The following is a 9,596-nucleotide window of genomic DNA, read 5'->3' as shown; positions in this document are numbered from 1 at the left end:
ATTTGAATTTCTAAATACACCTTTACATAAAATGTTGCCACTTTCACTATTAATTTATTCAAATAATAAAAAACTGATTTAAATTAATCGATAATCCTTAACTTTAAATTATTTTTTCTATTTCAGTTGAACAATTTATTTAATTGAAATAAGTTATGATATTTCATATCTTTAATAATTTTGTATGATAGTTTTATTTCACTTAAAAAATGAATAAACACCAATAGTAACCTAAAACTAATTTAGGGGCTAACAAAATTATTTGATAAATTTGATTAGACATTATGTTACATATTCATCGTTCATCCCAGGAAGAATATTTTAAAAATATTATACAAGAATTTTTAACTAAATTACAGACATAAACCCTTTTATAAAATAAAAATTATTTATTTTAGTAATTATATTCATATACAATAAATATATTACACAATAATGATTTTTATGAAAAAAAAAAAAATAAGCAATCGTTTAATTTATGTATTATAAAAGTCATATAAAAGTAAAATTAATGTTATAATTAGTTAAAATTCCTTTATAAAAATAATATTATAGACAATCAAATGATATTTTATTTTAAAGTCATTGTAAAAATTTATTTCAAAATGATTTTATTATAAAACGAAATACAAAATTGAAAATTTTGCAAGAGATTGAATGAGTCAAACATTTTTAGAGAACAAAAAAAGCGTTTTTACTTATAATTCTTGAAAAATCGATGTACCAAAAAAAATTTATATTCCAGCTGCAGGAATATTATAATTATCAATAAAATATTTCACTGTGAGTAAATTGTCAAAACCTTCAACGTAACAATTTTCTCAAATATAACAGTTCAAGTANACCTCCAACATAACAATTTTCTCAAATATAACAGTTCAAGTAGATTTCTTTAGTAAATTTAAAGTCAAAATACTTTTTTTAACTATTGACATTGTAAAAAATAGATAAATTTATTATAAAATACGTTTTATGATAGAAAAATGTGTGAAAATGTGTTACAAGCTAACTTTAGAGCAAAAAGGGTAATCATTATTGATGTGTTAATTGATCAAACATAAATTGTAATTTTCTATGCATATATATTTTTTATGGTCTTATTAGATTAATTATAAGTTATAATTTATATATTAAAATGATTTATGTATTAAAACGATTGCGTGAGTTAATATAATTAAAACTATTTAAATTTATGTAATTTTCATAAATTTTCAAAGTGTCTAAAAAGAGAGTCTCTAACCAAATTGACAATATTTGTAACTTTTGATACAATTATCATTTCATTCATATTTTTGACATTTTTAGACTACGATCAAAGCATATGTTGTATTATTTATTACTAATATATTAAAAATAAATAAAAAATAGAATTTTTTTAATTTTAAAAACAAAAAAAAAACCGTTTTTTTTGCACTTTTTTTAGAAAATATTTTGATGTCGATAACAATTTTAGAACAAGACCCATTGATTTACGAGCATTTTAATATACAAAGTGGTTGTGGTACGACACGGAGTACATGTACATCAGTACGTGCTGCACCCACCTACAACCACTCTATGTATTAAAATAAATCAAAATTTGTTGTAAAAAAATGCTAAACAATTCTATTTTAAAATTTTGAAAAAAATAAAATTTTAATTTTTTCTTATTATTGATAAATAATAAAAAAATAATCTTTAGACATACTGTAAGACTGTTGAAGTTATTTTTAAAAAATAATTTAAAATGATATTTATTTCTAAAGTTATAAGCATTATCAGTTGGGTCAGAAACCTCTGTATATAAAAATTTCAAAACAATAAATTTATTATATGAACTTAATCTGTTTTAACATATACTATGCTAAACCATTAAAAGTTAATTATGATAGTCCCTAAAAGTAAAGAAACAAGTCAATTATTACAAAAAATGAGAACAATAGAAATTCGTTTCCTTACTTACTGAACACCTATATATAAATTAATAGACCTCACAGCCATTAAGATTCTGTTTTCTACACATATAAGTATAATTTTTATAAAATTTTGAGGGGCCAATCATTCCCCATATTTAAGTTTTTAACTGTATTACTATCATTATTGTTAATTACCTTTATGAAGCGTTGCTATAATGAGAATGTAATTATATCACGCAGTGTTATAGTAGTTGTAATAGTTAGATATTCTTATTTAGATATATTTAAATAGCTATCCAGTAGTAAACTTATTTATCTCTATCAGGAAATATGTTTTCTTATTTAAAGAAAACATTATTCATTGATAATAATCTGTATGCATAAAAGAATCTTTGTTTTTTTAAATAAATAATTATATTGTTCTTAGTATTATTATAATTAATATATCTTTATTAAAATAGTTTTTAAATAAATTATAGTCGATTTTACCAAATTTTATAACTGTAGATATTATTAATAATTTGTAGCTTTATGATTGTACTTAAATTATATCTTAACGATATTGTATATCGCAGGGTTTAAAAAATAATATTTATTATGCTTATGTTATGTGTTTTCATTTGATTTTATATAACTATAAGTAATTTTAACTAAAGTATAGAACCGAGAAATAGACATATTTTGATTCGTTTTAATATTTACGAATTTGCAATGACAATATTATTTGAATTTATTTATATTATCAAGATGAAGCTATTGTAAATTACTACTACGTAATGAATAAGAAGGTAAGCAAATCATATCTTTTCCAGATTATTTAAATACACNCTACGTAATGAATAAGGTAAGAAAATCATACCTTTCCAGATTATTTAAATACATAGCGAAAATAAATGATTTAAAACATATAAACATAAATAAAGAAAAGTAAAATAAACAGAATACATAGAATTTATTAAATTATTTAAAACATATAAACATAAATAAAGAAAAGTAAAATAAACAGAATACATAGAAATTATTAAATTATTTAAATTATTTAAAACATATAAACATAAATAAAGAAAAGTAAAATAAACAAAAAAAAAAAAATTTAATTATTAAGTTTAATCCATTAAGCTAAATAATAGTAATTTTTTTTATAAATTAAAAATCTTAGAAATATATTTATTTAAGAGTTCCGTCACCTTTATTATTAATTGAATTAAATTTTGAATATTTTCTACCATTTCATTGAAAATATGTTGTTGCTTTAAATTAGCATGCTTATATTTCAATGCAATATGCTTTACTATTAAATACTTTTTACGCCATTTCTCAGATTCTGATACAGCAGTCGCCAACTTTTCTTCCATTTTATGCCTCTAAAAAATTTGTATCAATTAAAGATCATCATAAATTTTTTAATTTTTTAAACTAAATTAATAAAATTTTAAAAACAATTCTTATTCATTAATTTATATAATTTAAAAAAAGTTAACTATTTGAAGTAATAAGAATAATTTAAATATACTACTATAGTAATATCTCGGTAAACTAACTTGGCGTTCCTATAAAGTAGTATACGAAAAATTTTATTATTTTACTTTATAAAACAAATATTCTACCAATAACTCCTAATAAATAAATAAAGTATATTAATAATATCATAACTTCCTTGGAAAAATTTACATGGTCGCAGGGCTTCCTAATTTTAAATGTTTAACTACATTGCTTCAATTTCTTGAAAAAAATATGGATCAATACAATTGATTACTTTATATTATTACTTTCTCTTGTGATCTTTCATTTACTGAACATATAAATATAATTACGAACAAAGCTTTACGTTTATTTGGATTTTTGAACCGAAACTGTTGGGAATTTAATGACCGTTAAATTTTGTTCGTTCAAATTTAGAATATGGATCAATAATTTGGAGCCCACACCAGGATTATCAAATTCAAAAATTAGAACACATTCAAAATCGCTTTTTACGGATGTTAGCTTATAAGACAAATAGAATCGATCAAACATTAAAATCTGTAGCAATAGATTTTAATATTGAAACGCTAGAATTTAGAAGGCAATTTAATGATTTGAACTGGCTGTATAAATTGTTAAATTCTAATATTTATTGTCCTGAGGTTTTATCCCTAATTTCTTTAAACGTCCCGAAATTTTCTTTAAGGTCTACCTATACATTCCATGTTCCTACATTCAAGCGTAACTACTGTATCTCGCACCGCTAAACCGGATGTTGTCATTAGCTAATAAAATCGAAAACTTTGATTTCTTTTTCCATACGCCCCATAAAATGAAAAATTGTTTAAGGGAATATTGTATTTAGTACATCGATTTCATATTAAGAAACTCTAATTAGAACTATGTTTTATCTGTATATGCTTTTTTTTTTTTTTGGTTGTATGTTATTCTCATATACAGTAGAACTCCAATTATCCGAACTCCGATCATCCGAATCGCCGATTATCCGAATCACTTTCAGAAAAAATCAGAAAAAAATTTGTCCAAAGTCCGCGGCGTCANTTAAAAATAATACCTTAATAATCAAAATATCATTTTGTGTTTAAATCAGGAGAATTAGTATTATTAAAAGCTAAACGTTTTTGTTTACACTAATTTTCAAAGTCTTTAAGTGATATTTTAATTTCGTTTTCTCTATGCATTAAGAGTTCGTCAGTTTTAATTTTTATTTGATCTAAAAATGGATCAATAGTTTTTATCAATTCATTGTTAATATGTTGTTGCTTTAAAGTAGCATGCTTATATTTCAATGCAATATGCTTTACTTTTGAATACTTTTGACGCCATTTCTCAGATTCTGATACAGCAGTCGCCAACTTTTCTTCCATTTTATGCCTCTAAAAAATTTGTATCAATTAAAGATCATCATAAATTTTTTAATTTTTTAAACTAAATTAATAAAATTTTAAAAACAATTCTTATTCATTAATTTATATAATTTAAAAAAAGTTAACTATTTGAAGTAATAAGAATAATTTAAATATACTACTATAGTAATATCTCGGTAAACTAACTTGGCGTTCCTATAAAGTAGTATACGAAAAATTTTATTATTTTACTTTATAAAACAAATATTCTACCAATAACTCCTAATAAATAAATAAAGTATATTAATAATATCATAACTTCCTTGAAAAAAATTTACATGGTCGCAGGGCTTCCTAATTTTAAATGTTTAACTACATTGCTTCAATTTCTTGAAAAAAATATGGATCAATACAATTGATTACTTTATATTATTACTTTCTCTTGTGATCATTCATTTACTGAACATATAAATATAATTACGAACAAAGCTTTACGTTTATTTGGATTTTTGAACCGAAACTGTTGGGAATTTAATGACCGTTAAATTTTGTTCGTTCAAATTTAGAATATGGATCAATAATTTGGAGCCCACACCAGGATTATCAAATTCAAAAATTAGAACACATTCAAAATCGCTTTTTACGGATGTTAGCTTATAAGACAAATAGAATCGATCAAACATTAAAATCTGTAGCAATAGATTTTAATATTGAAACGCTAGAATTTAGAAGGCAATTTAATGATTTGAACTGGCTGTATAAATTGTTAAATTCTAATATTTATTGTCCTGAGGTTTTATCCCTAATTTCTTTAAACGTCCCGAAATTTTCTTTAAGGTCTACCTATACATTCCATGTTCCTACATTCAAGCGTAACTACTGTATCTCGCACCGCTAAACCGGATGTTGTCATTAGCTAATAAAATCGAAAACTTTGATTTCTTTTTCCATACGCCCCATAAAATGAAAAATTGTTTAAGGGAATATTGTATTTAGTACATCGATTTCATATTAAGAAACTCTAATTAGAACTATGTTTTATCTGTATATGCTTTTTTTTTTTTTTGGTTGTATGTTATTCTCATATACAGTAGAACTCCAATTATCCGAACTCCGATCATCCGAATCGCCGATTATCCGAATCACTTTCAGAAAAAATCAGAAAAAAATTTGTCCAAAGTCCGCGGCGTCAGTGTAGGCACAACACGTGGTAAGAGTTCCCACTCCAGTTCCGGCGCATTGCAGTCACCTGTCATTGTTTATTTTAATTTTATATTTTTTAGTTTATTTTATATTGTTAAACCTATATGCATACTCTTTTGTGTTCATTTTGTCTGTACTTTATGCCTAATAGGCGTTTATTATTCAAATAAATANTTGTTATTATCTCTTCTTATACTTTTGTTAAACCTATATGCATACTCTTTTGTGTTCATTTTGTCTGTACTTTATGCCTAATAGGCGTTTATTATTCAAATAAATAATGTGTCAAGATGAAGCTATCAGAGGCATAATTTTAAAAAATTTATCTCAGTCTTGGCAATAAAGAGCAATGTCCCAAAAAATTAATATTGTCATAAAGCAGTCAGTCTTGATATTTTAAGTTATTCTTTGTATTGAAATAACTTCTTAAAAACTATAAAAAAGTTTATTTTTAAAAAAAACTTATTTATGGATTATTGGAAAATATTTATCGAAAATACTCCAAATATTTTTCTTGCTGTAGACATGCTTTTTCTGAAAATTCACTAACCAAAGTAGTTAAATAAATTCTAGCTTTTATACAAAGCTGGGAGTGTTTATATTACTATGAATTTTTTTTTATGTGTGTTACTACATTCTCTCATTGGACAAATTTTTTCAACGATACATCAAAAGATCACAAATCGTCTATAGTTACAGACATTACCCTAAAAAAATTAAAAATTTTTCCTTCATTCCCCGTAAATAATGGAAATCAACCAAATGATAATAATTTTTTAATTGGTAAATTTTGAAATATTTAGTCTTTTTTTCTTAAACTGACAAAACTTTTTGAAAAATTAACGAACCAAAACATTTTTTTTTTAAAGAAATACCTTATGAATTTCCCATTTATTTGAAAATNTAAAGAAATACCTTATGAATTTCCCATTTATTTGAAAATTATATTATTAATTATATATTATATTATTTTGAAAATTTGACCCTTTACCTGTCCACAGGGGTAATTTAAAATACCAACTTACATAAAAAGTTAACATCTTAAAACATAATTGTATCAATCTGTTTAAGAGCAAATAGAATGATAAATTTGAGGGAATTTAAATTTATATACCATCCACCATAAATTTTTTTACTCTCCATTCGCCACATGATTGGTTCGGTGAGAAAAAGTGGTAACAGACCAAAAAAAAATACACATCATAGTAAAATTAATACCTCCTCAGCCTTGAATCGAAGCTAAAAAAAGTGTCATGTCTAACAAAAATTACATGATAATAGACTTTAGAAGCTGATAACTCATAGAAACACATCATTGGAATGTCTTTTTAACACGCAACTCTTCTTCAAAAATTATCAATATACAAAATTATTTTCGATGTTTCTCCGAGTATTCATTCTCCTTTCCAATGCCGCAAGTGTTTACGTTTTGGTCACATCCTCAAGTTCTGTCGCAGTAAGGAGCACTGCAGTCACTGCAGTCTCTTTGACCACACTGAAGCTAATTGTAACGTCAAGTTAACTACACCTCTTTCGTGTATTTTTTGTAAACATAACCACCCTGCGACGGATAGATCTTGCAGCGAATGGTCTGTGCAAAAGGACATTAAAAAATAATGGGCACAATGTCTCGTATTCTAAAGCCTCCTCGATCAAACGTTCCAGTTTACTTAATAAAGTTTTTCTGATGTTGCAAAAAATACAAATATATCTAGTGTCAAAGTCGTAGCTTTTCCTTCCTTTAGCCATTTTTCCAATACAAATACAAAAAAAAACATAATAAGAAAAAAGTAATAAAACTCAAGTCCCTTCCCCCAAAATTACCAAATGACTGTTCTAGGCCAATTTCGCCCAATGACAGTTTTAAATATATGTCCCAAAATCGCAATATAAATGCTGATGACCGCAACTGGATTTTCTGCTTTTCACAACATATCGCTCAGCTACTTGCGAGCGATCCTAAATTAATTTCCTCTCCTTCAATACTTCAATTAACTATCGAATCTTCATTAATTAACATCCACTATCCTTTATCTGACAATGATGACACGTTTTAATAGTAATCCTAACTATCCTTTTTTCAACATTCTTCAACGGAACGTAAGAAGTTTATCCCCTAGAATGCACGATCTTTCTTTTCTTTTCTCTAACAATAAATGTTCCTTTGCTCGCTTCTTAATCATTCCATAGATCTTTGTCGGTATCGAGGCGTTTACCAATTTACCCAATCCCATTGCCATTTGATCTATTTACATTCTCCCCTCTTCCAACCCTCTTTCTATACTAATTGATAATATTTTTTCTTTAGTTTCTTGTAATTATATTATAAGCGGCGACTTCAATGGTCAAAATCCCTCCTGGGGTGCACTAATCTCCAATCATCGTGGTAACATTATTTCGTCTGCTATTTCTGCCTACAATCTTTGTATTCTCAATACAGGTCTCCCTACCCTTCTTACAGGCCCTTCCTAAATGGATTCCGCGGTTGACCTAACCACTTCAACTCCCTCTTTCTCGTTGTCGTTGATCATTTTCCCATTATTATTTCCCACACAAATTTTTTCATCCTCCACGCATATAGCTGTTAACACATTTAATTATTCTTTTATCCATCTTTTCGAAATTACATGACCATTTTTACTTCTAATTTTTCCTCTTCCTCTCTCATTGAGGACTGCAACTGGTTGGTGTCTACAATTATTCGAGCCGTTCATTTATCTGTTCCCTTTAATTAAAACAACCAAAAAGTCTTTTTCCTCCTCTCCAATATGGTGGTCTTCCTCTTACACCTAATCAATCAATGAGCGAACTAAAGCTTTTAGAAAATATAGATTCTCGGGTATATTTTACGACTTTTTTGAGTACCAAAGGGTACGCGCCTCTGTTCAAATAACACTTAAACAAGCAAAAATTATGTCCTGGCGCTCCTTCTATTCCTCACTTAACCCTTCATCTAGCCTGTCCAATACCTGGGCAATTGCCAAAAAACTTAAAAACTGTCTATTAAGCAGGTCCTCAAATTTGAAGTTAAAAATTTTGTTTGCAAGACCCTTTAAATTTTGTTATTACTATGAGCAAACATTTTTGGTAAAGTTTGGTCGCAATTGATTAACCCCTTCCCGTGCCGCAAAAGGGTTAAAAATTGGACAAATGGGTTGTTTTTGTCATTTTTTGCTTGTATTTCAAAAACAAGAAATACACAAAAAAATTTTCAGATATTAATTTGTATATCTAAACTTGTTCTATAAAATACGTATTCACATATTTCCTCGTAAGTTCGATATTCAGCGTGTAAAATTTAAAAATATAGAATAATTTAATTATTCAACAAAATCGATTTTTTTAAATTGTTTTTTTCGTATCTTACATATTATCGATTTTACTACAAAAAGTGTCTTAAAAAATATATTTCCAATAAAATTTTAAATAAAAAGATATCTTTTTAAAATTTTGAATTGATTCGTCGTTTTTTTTTTATTGCGAATTTCGTTTCATAAATTGGCAGTAATTACAAGAAATACAAATAAAATTGAATTTTAGCTTCGATGCGAAGCTGAGAAGGTATTGGTTTTACTAAGATGTGTTTTTTTTATTAATTTTTGTGTCTGTTACCACTTTTTCTCAGCTCTCACTGAACCGATTTCTTTCAATGATACGTCAAAAGATC

This window comes from Daktulosphaira vitifoliae, unplaced genomic scaffold (genome assembly GCF_025091365.1).
Source record: "Daktulosphaira vitifoliae isolate Bord-2020 unplaced genomic scaffold, ASM2509136v1 Scaffold_4, whole genome shotgun sequence".
NCBI classification, from domain to species: Eukaryota; Metazoa; Arthropoda; class Insecta; order Hemiptera; family Phylloxeridae; genus Daktulosphaira; species Daktulosphaira vitifoliae.
The sequence above is the reverse complement of the archived record's forward strand: the minus strand, read 5'-3'. Positions refer to the sequence as shown.